A 12891-nucleotide genomic window follows, 5' to 3' on the forward strand; every position below is an offset into this window, starting at 1 on the left:
ACCCCTGCTGCCCTGAGGGAGTCTGTGGCCCCTAAACAGTCACCACAAGGAGACCAGGATGCTGCTGTCACGGGAGCTGGCCTCTGACCTGTCTTGGGCAGGTCCCAGGCATTCCTCCTCCATCAGAGGCCAGCGATGCCCAGGTCTGCCGTGGACAGGCCAGCAGGAATGGAGAGGAGGGGTTCCTTAATTCAAGACCCCTACACTGGGCCGGGTGCAGTGGCTCACACCTGTAATCCATTACTTTGGGAGGCTGAGGCGGGCAGATCACCTGAGGTTGGGAGTTTGAGACCAGCCTGACTAACATGGAGAAACCCCGTCCCTACTAAAAATGCAAAATTATCCGGGCATGGTGGTGCACGCCTGTAATTCCAGCTACTCGGGAGACTGAGCCAGGAGAATTGCTTGAACCCAGGAGTCTGAAGTTGTGGTGAGCCGAGATTGTGCCATTTCACTCCAGCCTGGGCAACAAGAGCAAAACTCCGTCTCAAAAAAAAAAAAAAAAAAAAAAAAAAAAAAAAGGACCCCTACATTGATACTCATGCCATTCTCAGAGTGTGAGGTTTCCTGTCTCCTACCCACACCTGTGCTGCTGGTTTTAGATAAAGTGACTGGATGTGGTTTTTCTCATCTCAGGCTGAGCAGCTCTGGCCATGCCCAGTTGTCTGTTTCCCTGACCTGGGAGGTGCTGCCCCAGGCCTGTACTCTGTGGATATTGGGGTGAGGCATGCTCATCCCCCAAGCGCTGGAGTCTCTCTTCTTGTCTACGTTGAACCTTGTGTATCCCTGAGAACTCATAGGGCACAGGAGATGCCTTTAGGTTTGGCAAGAAAGTGAAGTTGCTGAACAGGAGGATATTGCACCCCAGGCTGTCATATTTCTGCCTGCCCACCCCCAACTGCGGCCACATCAGGCAGGTGCTTCCCAGCCTCAAGGGCTTGATGTGTGCCATGTCCCTGGCCTGGGAAGCTCTTCTGCTCTGCGTGGGGTCCCTCCTTTCCATCCGTCTGTTCCCTGCCACTCACTCCCAGCAACTCAGTAACTTCCCATGTTCCCTCCTCGCAGGCTGGCGTTCCGTCCTGTCCTTCCAGGTGAGAATACTGAGGCCAGGTGGGGACCTGCTCAGGGCTTAACTGGGGCTCTCGTGTCTGATGTTCCTGGAAGCAGCCAAGTCTCCAGGGAAACCTCTGGGTCCCTGGGGCACCATAAAGGCTGGAATTGGCGAAGGGTGGGGCTGAGAATCCTCTTCCATTCAGCTGCCAGCCTCGCATGGGTACCCAGGGGCAGCCTCTGTCCACCTGTTCCTTCAGAAGCACAAAGCTGTTCCCTGCCAAGGCGGCCTCTCCTGTGTGGTCGGGGGACAAGTGTGGGCTCTCTTCTCGGCAGGACCCCGAAGACGGGCGCATGGCAGAAGGTGGGGCACACAGCCAGGGGAGCCTCCACTTCACCCTCACTCTGTGCCCCAGAGGCGGCAGCAGATGGCTGGCGGGCACCCCTCCCTCCAGAAGCCTCTTTGTTCAGGCCCCGCCTGCCCTGACCTGCCTCCCAGCCCAGGGAGAGGTCCTCCAGGAAGTCGGCCGCCCTGTGAAGTACATCTCCTAGCAACGCGATTATCCCTTTGGCCTGGCCTCTCCCAGGGAGTTTACAAACAGCACAGCAGCTGCGGTGAAGTTCAGGCTGCCCCCGAGTTCACCAGCTTTTTTTTTTTTTTTTTTTTTTTTTTTTGAGACCATTGCCAGGCTGGAGTGCCGTGGTACGATCTCAGCTCACTGCAACCTCCACCTCCCGGGTTCAAGTGATTCTCCTGCCTCAGCCTCCCGAGTGGCTGGGACTACAGGCGTGCACTACCACACCCAGCTAATTTTTGTATTTTTAGTAGAGACGGCGTTTCACCATGTTGGCCAGGATGGTGTCACTCTCTTGACCTCGTGATCTGCCCACCTCAGCCTCCCAAAGTCGTGGGGATTATAGATGTGAGCCACCATGCCTGGCCGAGTTCACCAGCTTTCAGCATCAGAGGCAGTGGGGCCTGCTCCTCGCCTTGTCCCTGCACCACTGCTCTGCGTCCTAGCCCCTCTCTTGCAGCTGCCTCTGTAGAGTCAGTGATGGGGCAGTCCCTTAAAACTCAAAGAGGTCCCCCCATGTATTCCCCCTCCCACCCTTCCTTCTAAGTGCCCAAGAGGGGCCAGGAGGACCCTGGAGGAGCGGGATTCGCCTGGGCTGGAGAACTCTGCAGGTCCAGCCAGCCTCTCCTGAGGGCTCACTCAGAGCTGGGCACTGCAGTCATTTGTTTTCTTTCTTTCTTTTTTTTTTTTTTTTTTTTTTTGAGATGGAGTCTTGCTCTGTCACCCAGGCTGGAGTGCAGTGATGCGATCTTGGCTCACTGCAACCTCCGCCTCCCGGGTTCAAGCTATTCTCCTGCCTCAGCATCCCAAGTAGGTGGGACTACAGGCGCACGCCGCCACACCCAGCTAATTTTATTTTTGTATTTTTTTTTTTTTTTTTTTTTTTTTTGAGACAGAGTCTCGCTTAGTCGCCCAGGCTGGAGTGCAGTGGCACGATCTCGGCTCACTGCAAGCTCCGCCTCCCGGGTTCACGCCATTCTCCTGCCTCAGCCTCCCAAGTAGCTGGGACTACAGGCGCCCGCCGCCTCGCCCGGCTAATTTTTTGCATTTTTTTTTTAGTAGAGACGGGGTTTCACCGTGTTAGCCAGGATGGTCTCGATCTCCTGACCTCGTGATCCGCCCGCCTCGGCCTCCCAAAGTGCTGGGATTACAGGCGTGAGCCACCGCGCCCGGCCTATTTTTGTATTTTAATAGAGACAGGGTTTCACCGTGTTGCCCAGGCTGGTCTCAAACTCCTAGCTCAGGCAATCCGCCCACCACCTCGGCCTCCCAAACTGCTGGGATTACAGGTGTGACCCAGCAAGCCCGGCCTTGCTTTTTTTCTTTTTCTTTTTTTTTTTTTTTTGAGACGGAGTCTTACTCTGTCGCCCAGGCTAGAGTGCAGTGGCACGATCTCGGCTCACTGCAAGCTCCGCCTCCCGGGTTTACGCCATTCTCCTGCCTCAGCCTCCCGAGTAGCTGGGACTACAGGCGCCCGCCACCACGCCCGACTAAGTTTTTGTATTTTTTAATAGAGACAGGGTTTCCACCATGTTTGCCAGGATGGTCTCGATCTCCTGACCTCGTGATCCACCCGACTCGGCCTCCCAAAGTGCTGGGATTACAGGCATGAGCCACTGCACCCAGCCACTTCTTTTATTTGTTAACAAAATTCTGCTTTTAAAAAACACTGAAAAAATTTACGTTTATTAAAGTAATATAGGCATATGGTTGAAACACAAAACTCCTCTAACTCCTCACTCCGAAGTTCACTGTACTTTCAACTCTTTCAGCTGTTTTCTTCCTAGAATGACCTAAAAATATGCTTATACTGGTTTTTGTTGTTATTTTTCAGTTTTATATACGTAGTGACTTCCTATTGTGGAAGGGCTTTGTTTGAGAGACAGGTCTTGTTCTGACACACATAGGTGTGTGCTGCCACCATGCTCCAGTAATTTTTTTTTTTTTTTTTTGTAGAGATGAGGTCTCACTGTGTTGCCTAGGGTGGTCTCAAACTCCTAGGCTCAAATGATCCTTCTGCCTTGGCCTCCCAGAGTGCCGGGATTATAGGCATGAGCCACCGCATCCTATCCATTTCCTTTTCCTGTGTAACTTTTTGTTTTTTGCTTCAGTGACTACTTGCCTTCTTTTAGTTTGCTCAGTTTTCTACATACCTATCATTAGTTTATTCCTAAATACTTCAATTGAATTTAAAAACAAAACATAACAAAAACCAAACCAGCCCTGCTCTCAGTAAAGCCAGGCCAATCCAGGAATCCATGAGCTCTGCCATTTTCCCCATGGCGTTTCTCCTGGAACCTTCTCCCTGTGGTGCAGTCAGGAATGCCTGCTTTCCAGGCTCCCGCTGCTCAGCTGTTGCCCTGGCTCTTTCATTCACCATCGGCCTGGAAACTGCTTCTCCTGTGCTGAGTCACCTGTTCCGTGGAGGCTGTTTCCTCCTTGTTCGTGGTTTGCTGTCTCCGCCTGGTTGGAGCACATCTTCCAGCAGCTTCCTGAGAAAGAGAATGCATGGGAGGTCTATTTTGTGGAATCTGAAAATATCTTTAGTATATTGTTCTATTTGACTGGTATTCAAGGGAAATACAATCCTAAGTTGGAAATCCTTCTCCCTTTGAATTCTGAAGGCATGTCTTCACTGTCTTAGATTCTGATGTAATTTCTGGAAAGTCTCCTGCATTCGATCCCTAGTGCCTGTGTGTGTGTGTGACCTGCTTCACTCTTTTTTTTTTTTTTTTTTTTGCTTTTTTTTTCCCCTCTCCTCTTTGTATTTAGGATCTCAGAGTCCTGAAATCTCACAGGAGGTGGGATAGTCATTGTGCTCAGCAACCTGGCGGGCCCTTCCAGCGTGGATGCTCCTGCCTTAAGGTTCTGGGAAGTCTTTCTGTATGTTTCTTTGATCATTTCTTCCCCTCCACTTTCTTCCAATCTCCCTTTCTGGAATTCCTGTTAGTAGCACCTCATGCTTCCGGATTGAGCCTCAAATTTTCTTTCTTTTTTTTTTTTTTTTTGAGATGGAGTCTCGCTGTGTCGCCCGGGCTGGAGTGCAGTGGCCGAATCTCAGCTCACTGCAAGCTCCGCCTCCCGGGTTTACGCCATTCTCCTGCCTCAGCCTCCCGAGTAGCTGGGACTACAGGCGCCCGCCACCTCGCCCGGCTAGTTTTTTGTATGTTTTAGTAGAGACGGGGTTTCACCGTGTTAGCCAGGATGGTCTCGATCTCCTGACCTCGTGATCCGCCCGCCTCGGCCTCCCAAAGTGCTGGGATTATAGGCGTGAGCCACCGCGCCCGGCCAAGCCTCAAATTTTCTTTATAATTTTCTGGCTCTTTTTTGGTACTGTTTTCCAGGAATTTTGTTTTGTTTTGTTTTCTGTTTTCTTTTTTTTTTTAATCTTACCTTTGAGCTTTTCTATTGAATGTTTTATTTCCTTTATCATGTTTTAAAATGTCAGTAGCTCTCTCCATTCTTGTTCTTTATGATGCCTTGTTCTTGATACAGGAGAGAGTATTGTTCTTTGGTCGCTGGGGATGTTCATTGCAGTTTTCTTCTGTTCCCTACATTGTCTCTATCTCTTGAGTTCCTTTCATCTATTTGTTCGCTTTGGTCTTTGACCTTCTTGTTAGAAGCGCTCCTCAAATATCAGTGTCCTTGGCTATTTTTTATATTTAAGAACGGGGCTGAAAATACCAGCAACTCAGGAGGCTGAGGCAGGAGGATGGCTGGAGCCCAGGAGTTTGAGGCTGCACTGAGCCGTGTCGTGCCACTGCACTCAAGCCTGGCAACAGAGCAAGACCTTTCTCTCCCTGTTCCAGAAAAATAAGAAAATTGCTGGGCCTCCTGATTGGGTGATGGAGTGTGGGGTGTTTCTGTGGCTATTTGTATGCAGGATGGGGGCAGGTACCAAATGAAGGCTTTTTAAATTCTGGGACCTCTTTCTATAAAGAGTAATTTCTCATCTCCTGCCTCAAAACACTGAACAGGCTGAGTGACCGGTGCAGAGTGGCAGAGACCTGAGAGGACCTCTTGCCCTTCATATTCAGGCTTAGTCTTTGGATTTTCTCCAAGTCGTCCCATTACGGCCCTCAGCTGGACCGTGTTCTGAGGATGGAGCTATCTCAGCCTTTGTTGAAACTTATAATCCAGTGGTTCCACGTGGAGACTTAACCAGCTTCTGCATCTGTATCCTCACCCACAGCCTCCAGAGCTGCCTGGCATGTGCAGTGCTGAGGTTTCCTAGGGCTCTGCCTCCCACCCCCACCCCGCTAACTGTCCGCCACTCGGTGACCGTGTAGCGGTGAGCATGTGGCGTTCAGAGCTTTGTTGATGTCAGTTGGCTGTTGCCATTCCCCTTGTCCTTGAAGGTTTGCTCCCCACCCCACCTTCATTCCTTCTCATTTCAGTGGCGTTAGGAGGGCGAGGAGGGGGATAATGGAGATAAGTGTATGTTTAGCCTGTGAACTTGTGACTGGTGCTTCCCGTTCTCAGAGAGAGGGCTGAGTCTTGGAAGAGAGCTTGGTGCCACGTACCGTCTGCGAGGGCTGGAATTCATAGCACTGGCATGCGTCACCAGAGGTTGTACAGTGGCAGGCAGATGGGGGCAGGGTGGGAACCACCCCCCATGTGCGTTTAGTGTTTGATTGTGGGGTTGGGGGTGGGCCGTAAAGACAGCTCTGAGGCAGCGCTGGGGAGTTCTGTGATCAGAGGCACGGGGCCTTGGGGTTCAGAGGCAGGAGACAGTGTCCGTATGTCGCTTTATGCAGTTGCTGTTTGTTAAGAATGTTTGCGTGGCATTTCACAGTTTTCCCACGTGTTTTTCATCACTGTTAGCTCATTCTCACCTCCCAAGTACCTGGCAGAGTATATATATTATCATCCCCATTTTACAAATGTGAAAAAATTTTGAATAGTCTCTGAATCTTGTCCAGAGTGACCCAGATCGTAATGGCCAAAGGCCAGACTCACACCTGGGTCTCTGAATCCTGGGGCTCTTTGCCAGCGTGGTGAAGGAGAGGACGGGACAAGTTTTTCCCCTGGAAAAGTGTGAACTCCTGTTAGGGAAAGAGATTTGAATGCATGAAAGTAACAGAGAATGATGCTTCATTCACTGTCCAACTGGGGTGAGCACAGCCAAGGGCCACACGAGGGCCACAGGCCAGTTTGCTGCCAGAAGGACTCCCGGGCTGGCCGGGGCACTGGCTGGCCGGGGCTCTTACAGATAGAGCCAAGGATTATGAGACCCCAATAGTGGCCGGGCATGGTGACTCACGCCTGTAACCCCAGCACTTCGGGAGGCCGAGGCGGGTGGATCATGAGGTCAAGAGATTGAGACCATCCTGGCCAACATGGTAAAAGCCCATCTCTACTAAAAATACAAAAATTAGCTGAGCATGGTGGTGCACACCTGTAGTCCCAGCTACTCAGGAGGCTGAGGCAGGAGAATCACTTGAACCCAGAAGACAGAGGTTGCAGCGAGCCGAGATCGCACCACTGCTCTCCAGCCTGGCGACAGTGAGAGACTGTCTCAAAAAAACAAAGAAAAGAAAAGAAAAAAAAAAAAGAACTCGATAGATCCGAGTGCAGAAAGACATTCAGAAGAAGCCGGTAGAAGAGAAGTCAGAAACAGCATTCGGGGTGGCGAGAAGCAGGAATAAGCAGAATCAGCAGAGGACAAAAAAGCCACGAGGGGGCCAGGTGCGGTGGCTCACACCTGTAATCCCGGCACTTTGGGAGGCCAAGGCAGGTGGATCACCTGAGGTCGGGAGTTCGAGCCCAGCCTGGCCAACATGGAGAAACCCCGTCTCTACTAAAAATACAAAATCAGCCCGGCGTGGTGGCACATGCCTGTAATCCCAGCTACTTGGGAGGCTGAGGTAGGAGAATTGCTTGAACCCAGGAGGTGGAGGTTGTGGTGAGCTGAGATTGTGCCATTACACTCCAGCCTGGGCAACAAGAGCAAAACTCTGTCTCAAAAAAAAAAAAAACAAACAAAAAAACAAAACCCAATAGGGAGGAGAAGAGGAGCCATTTGGCACAACTTGAAGTCTGGGGTCACTTGTACCACGCAGACCCCTGCCCCCTTGGTTGCAACACATTGTGCCCATTCTTGTCCAGGATGATCACCCATCACTGAAAAGGGGCAGAAGAATATTCTAAGGCCCCTATTTTCTTTTTTTTGAGACGGAGTCTCGCTCTGTCGCCCAGGCTGGAGTGCCTGGCGTGGTCTCAGCTCACTGCAAGCTCCGCCTCCCGGGTTCACGCCATTCTCCTGCCTCAGCCTCCCAAGTAGCTGGGACTACAGGTGCCTGCCACCATGCCCGGCTAATTTTTTGTATTTTTAGTAGAGACGGGGTTTCACCGAGTTAGCCAGGATGGTCTCGATCTCCAGTTATCTGAAATACAGAATGTCCCAGTCTTTCCAAGTAATCAGAGTGTTTCTCTGCAGCAGAGGGCTGGGCCATGAGGCCAGCTTTAGGCGCTGAAGGTGTGCACAGGAGATGAGCTTAGAATGGCCCAGTGTGCCCAGGGCCATTGAGGTTCTGCACAGTGTGTGGCACACAGTAGGTGCACAGCGAGTGTGCATTGAAGTTATAGTGAGTTATATGAGTGTGTCTGCCTCCTGACCCTGGGAGCTGCACGCAGAAACGTGGGAGGGCAAGTATTGAGTCTTTTCTCAAAGCCCAGGGGCTCTTGGGGCAAGTGTCTTAGGTGCTCCGTGCCTGAATTTCCTTATCTGTAAGTGGGGATAACTCCATCCTTGTGGGGGAATGGGGTGGCGGTTGTTGGAGGGGTGTGTGAACATGTAAAGCCTTACAACTGCTGGATTCTGTAGCAGTTACTAGGTCATGGGCCAGCTGAGAGGCTGGGTCAGGAGCAGTCTCTTGGACTACAGCTTCCTACCCAGACTCAAGGAGCTGCCGATAGGAAAGAAGCCCATTCAAAAGAAGCCAGTAGAGGAGAGGTCAGAAGCAGCATTTGGGGTGGCGAGAAACAGGAATAAACAGGATCCGCAAGGGACAGGAAAGTCACGAGGGAGAAGCCTGGAGCCTCGGGTTTGGAAGGGACCCCTTTAGAAAGTCTGCTGAGGGGTGGCCCAGCCTGATTGCTTCTGTTGGCAGCAAGCTCACGACTTCCATCTCTGGACTCTACCCGTTAGAAATGGTTTCTTATAGGCCAGGCGCAGTGACTCATGCCCTTAATCCCAGCACTTTGGGAGGCTGAGACCAGCAGATCACTTGAGCCCAGGGGTTCAAGACCAGCCTGGACAACATGGTGAAACCCTGTCTCTACAAAAAAACCAAAAAGCAAAAATTAGCCAGGCATGGTGGCACATACCTGTAGTCCCAGCTACTCAGGAGGCTGAGGTGGGAGGATCGATTGAGCTTGGGAGGTCAAGGCTACAGCGAGCCATGATCGCATCTGTGCACTCCAGCCTGGGCAACAGACTGAGACCCTGCATCAAAGGAAACAAACAAAAAAAAAAGGAAATGGTTTTTTATATTGAGTATATTGAGCTGCAGTCCTGGGATCTGCCCCTGGGAGTCCCATCTGACCCTGGGAACAAGGTGCTTGTCACATCTATTAAGAGAGTGACCCCTGATGTCTTCTCATTCCTAGCACAGTCCTTGTTTTGTGTTCATCCTGGTCCTTCTCTCCTGATAGTGTGCATTTGTCTGTAGTTTAAGATTTGGTGTCTAGAGTGGGGCAGAAAGTTCCGGGGGGGGGGCTTGGGAGTGGGGGATGGACAGCCTACTCTCTTTCCAATGCTGGAGGAGTTCCTCCCAGACGCTGGCCCCAAGGCCATCAACTCTTCAGTCTCCAAAGACAAAACCCTCCAGAGAAGCCACAGCCTGATTGTCCAGGCCAGGAGAGAGGCTGTCCGGTCCCTCATGCTGGTTGCTTCCCTCTGGACTTGGCCTGAGGGCTCCTTGATCATTTAGGAGTCCCCAGGGCTTAGCACAGAGCCTGGCACACCAGCTGTGGTGGATATTTAGGGAGGTGTAGAGTCATTGTGTGTCTCCGAGGCCTCTTCAGGGGTCTGGTACTGGAGCCATGGTGGGAAGGGCGGTGGGCAGTGAGCTTCCCGGCCAAGCACCCTCCCTCCAGCCCCGCCTCAGCTTCTCCGCTCTTCTTACATCCAGGGCACACATCTTTGTGTTTGTTTCCAGGGGATGTGTTGAGTTTTCTATTTAAACACTTTTGCTGGGATGCTGGAGGTGGTGGTTCACATGGCTCTGTACTTTCCAGGAGGGAAACTGATGCGTCTAGTTGGTCAGTGGGGCCGAGCTTGGGCCGGTTGCGTCACGTCTAAGGAGATTCTGTCTCATCTTCTCCAAGAATTAGGGAGTCAATTATCGACTCACTAATGATTCTTTAAAAGGAGCTGTCAGTAAATTGGTATTTTATAGACTAGCTGGCCCCAGAGCACCTCCAAAAGGTCAAGAATCTTGAACTGAGAGAGACGATGACATTTGACAGTTCTGATCAGTTGTATGCAGAGCCGGTTACGGATGGACCCCGGCCACGTCATTCAAAAGTGTGCTGACTGCTAACATGTGTTTTGATGCAGGAAAGGACATGAGCCCAGGTGCCAGGCCTTTCTCGGGAGAGGACTGCAGGGATGGGCTCGCCCGGGAGGGAGCTTCCAGATAGAGGGGGCTCATGGGCCTGGGACCCCTGTGGCTTCCCTGGAGGGTTTTGTCATTAGAGACTGGAAAGCTGATGATCTTGGAGCTAGCCTCTGAGAGGAGCTCCTCCAGTGTTGGAGTAAGAGTGGGGTGTCCCCTCCTGCCCTGCCTGAGCCTGTTGTCATGGCAGGCTCCCCTGGGGAGATGGCCCATGTACGTCTGTCCGTTCCTTCCTTCAGTGTTGATTGCGTTTGTAGCTGCCAGGCCCTCGGTAGTCTTTAGAGGTAGGACTGCATTCTACCTGCAAGGAGTTTACGGTCTGGAAAAAGCAATAGGCAACACCGTGGACTCTTGCCTGTGCGCTCAGCTCATCTAAGGCTCTGCACATTCACAGCCCCTCACCCCACCAAGGAAGGAGTTATCCCGCTTACAAATGAGGAAATTCAGGCATGGAGCGCTTAAGACACTTGCCTGAGGCCACACAGCTCCTAAGGGGTGGGACCACAGTCCACACCAAGACAGGCTGGCTCCAGGGCCCATGGCTCTTTACCTTACTTGATGCTGCTTTTGTGCCAGAAGGATCAGGCAGAGCCCAGAGAGGGGTGGTAGTGAAGTCAGCGGGCTGCAGGACAGAACAGGCGGCATCTCAGCAGGGTCTGCCTCTGGGGTGAGCAGAGGGACTAGAATGTACCGTTGCATGCAGGCGTGAGCGGTCACTGCACGACCCAGGAGCTTCAGTTGTGGTTTTATCTGTATTCCACTTACCATGGCTGTGCAGATACCTACTGCCAAAACACACAAGTGTAAAACAACCATCCAATTTCTTCACGGATATTATAGGTCAAGAATTTGGACTGGGCGTGGGGGAGGTAGTTCGTCCCTGCTCCGTGACCTCTGGGCTTTGGCAGGAGAGTGTGAAGGCCGGGGCAGACCACCTGAAGGCTTGCTCCCTTGTGTGCTTGGCAGTTGATGCTGGCTGTCAGCTGAAGGCCTCGGTTCCCTCACATGAGCCTCTCTGTGCAGTGTCTCCAAAGGCTAGCTCGTGCTTCCCCCCTGCATGGTGGTTGGGTGCAAGGATAGGCACTCAAGGAAGAGCCAGAGGAAAGAGGCCTTTTCTAACCCCTACATCAGATGTCATGAAACATCACTTTGGCTTTAGTCACTCAGGTCCACCAAATGCAAAGGGAGGGTACAGGACCCCCACCTCTCAGAGGTGGGGTGTCAGCATCACGGGCTGTGGCAATCTTTAGAAAATGCAACCGTCGGCCGGGCACGGTGGCTCACGCCTGTAATCCCAGCACTTTGGGAGGCTGAGGTGGGCAGATCACCTGAGGTCGGAAGTTCGAGACCACCCTGGCCAACATGGTGAAACCCTGTCTCTACTAAAAATACAAAATTAGCTGCGTGTGGTGGCGCATGCCTGTAATCCCAGTTACTTGGGAGGCTGAGGCAGGAGAATCGCTTGAACCCTGGAGGTGGAGGTTGCAGTGAGCCAAGGTCGCGCCACTGCACTCCAGCCTGGGCAACAGAGCGAGACTCTGTCTCAAAAAAATAAAAAACAAAACCCAGACAAACAAAAAAGAAAATACAACTGTCATGATATAGCTGGACCCGGCTTAGAATGGACACTGTCATTGTGCTTGGCCTTGTGAGGTTTTGAACAGAGGTTACTGACAGGTTGATACCACATTTGGCTTAATGCCCACCCCTTTCCCTTCGCTCCGTAGTTCTTGCTAGTGAAGAGTCATCTGGAGATTGGTGGAGACTCGTCTGTCCTGAGACATCCTGAGCTGCCTCCAGCACAGGCAGGCAGTACACACGGCCCTCAGCCCTGTCCAGCGGCTCCTGGCCCTGCAGGCAGCACATAGACAGTAATGGTCGTGACAGCCAACACCCAGCACAGCGCGCCCCGGACACACTTCTGAGCACTTTGATGCTCACGCTTCACAGCCACCTGCCAAGTTGGTGCTCCTGTGATCCCCTTTGATAGATGAGGAAACTGAACCCAAAGAGGCTCACACACATCGCATACCTCTGCTGTATGTATGTGAAGGGCAAAGGGACAATCACAACAAGGCGTAGTCAGCGCTGGGGGACAGACATATAGGGAGGAGCTTCAGTCATGGTTTTATCTGTATTCTACTTACATGGCTGTGCAAATAATTACTACTAAAACACACTAGTGTAAAATAACCATCTGTTTCTTCATGGATATTATATGTGGATGTCACCTGGAGATGGGAGCGCTTAATGGGTTAGGGCAACCGTGAGTCGCGTAAAATGCCGCAAATATGTTCCTTTCCAAATTGCTGAAGGCCAACTTTGCCTAAAAAGCATCACCAGGGCTTTCCACGCCCCAGTTCAGTCAGTGAAACAGTTGTGGTGTGCCCCGTGTGTGCCACCAGTGGCGCCTGTGTCCTGAGGAAGGAGAGGAGGAGACAGTCATTATGACACAGGGTGGGAAGCACTGGGAAGTGTCTGCAAATCAGGTTCCATGGGTAGGAGGGCACTCAATTCCACGATGGTCACCGGGGACTTGTCACACTGGGTGCTGTCCAGCGGGGGTTAATGGATCCTGAGAGCACAGCGGGAAGGGCTCTGGAGCCTCTGGGATCTGGGAGTGCAGAAGCACCGAAGGGTAGAGA

General features: G+C 52.0%; 2 protein-coding genes across 7 annotated transcripts in view; one reads left to right on the plus strand and one right to left on the minus strand.

The window, feature by feature from the left end:
• The window catches only part of CBY1 (chibby family member 1, beta catenin antagonist), a 628117-nt gene that overhangs the window by 394462 nt on the left and 220764 nt on the right, over positions 1-12891 (minus strand). The window lies entirely within an intron of this gene.
• The window catches only part of TMEM184B (transmembrane protein 184B), a 55717-nt gene that overhangs the window by 29925 nt on the left and 12901 nt on the right, over positions 1-12891 (plus strand). The gene's annotated exons all lie outside the window — the stretch shown is intronic.

Source organism: Macaca thibetana, chromosome 10 (genome assembly GCF_024542745.1).
Source record: "Macaca thibetana thibetana isolate TM-01 chromosome 10, ASM2454274v1, whole genome shotgun sequence".
NCBI lineage: Eukaryota > Metazoa > Chordata > Mammalia > Primates > Cercopithecidae > Macaca > Macaca thibetana.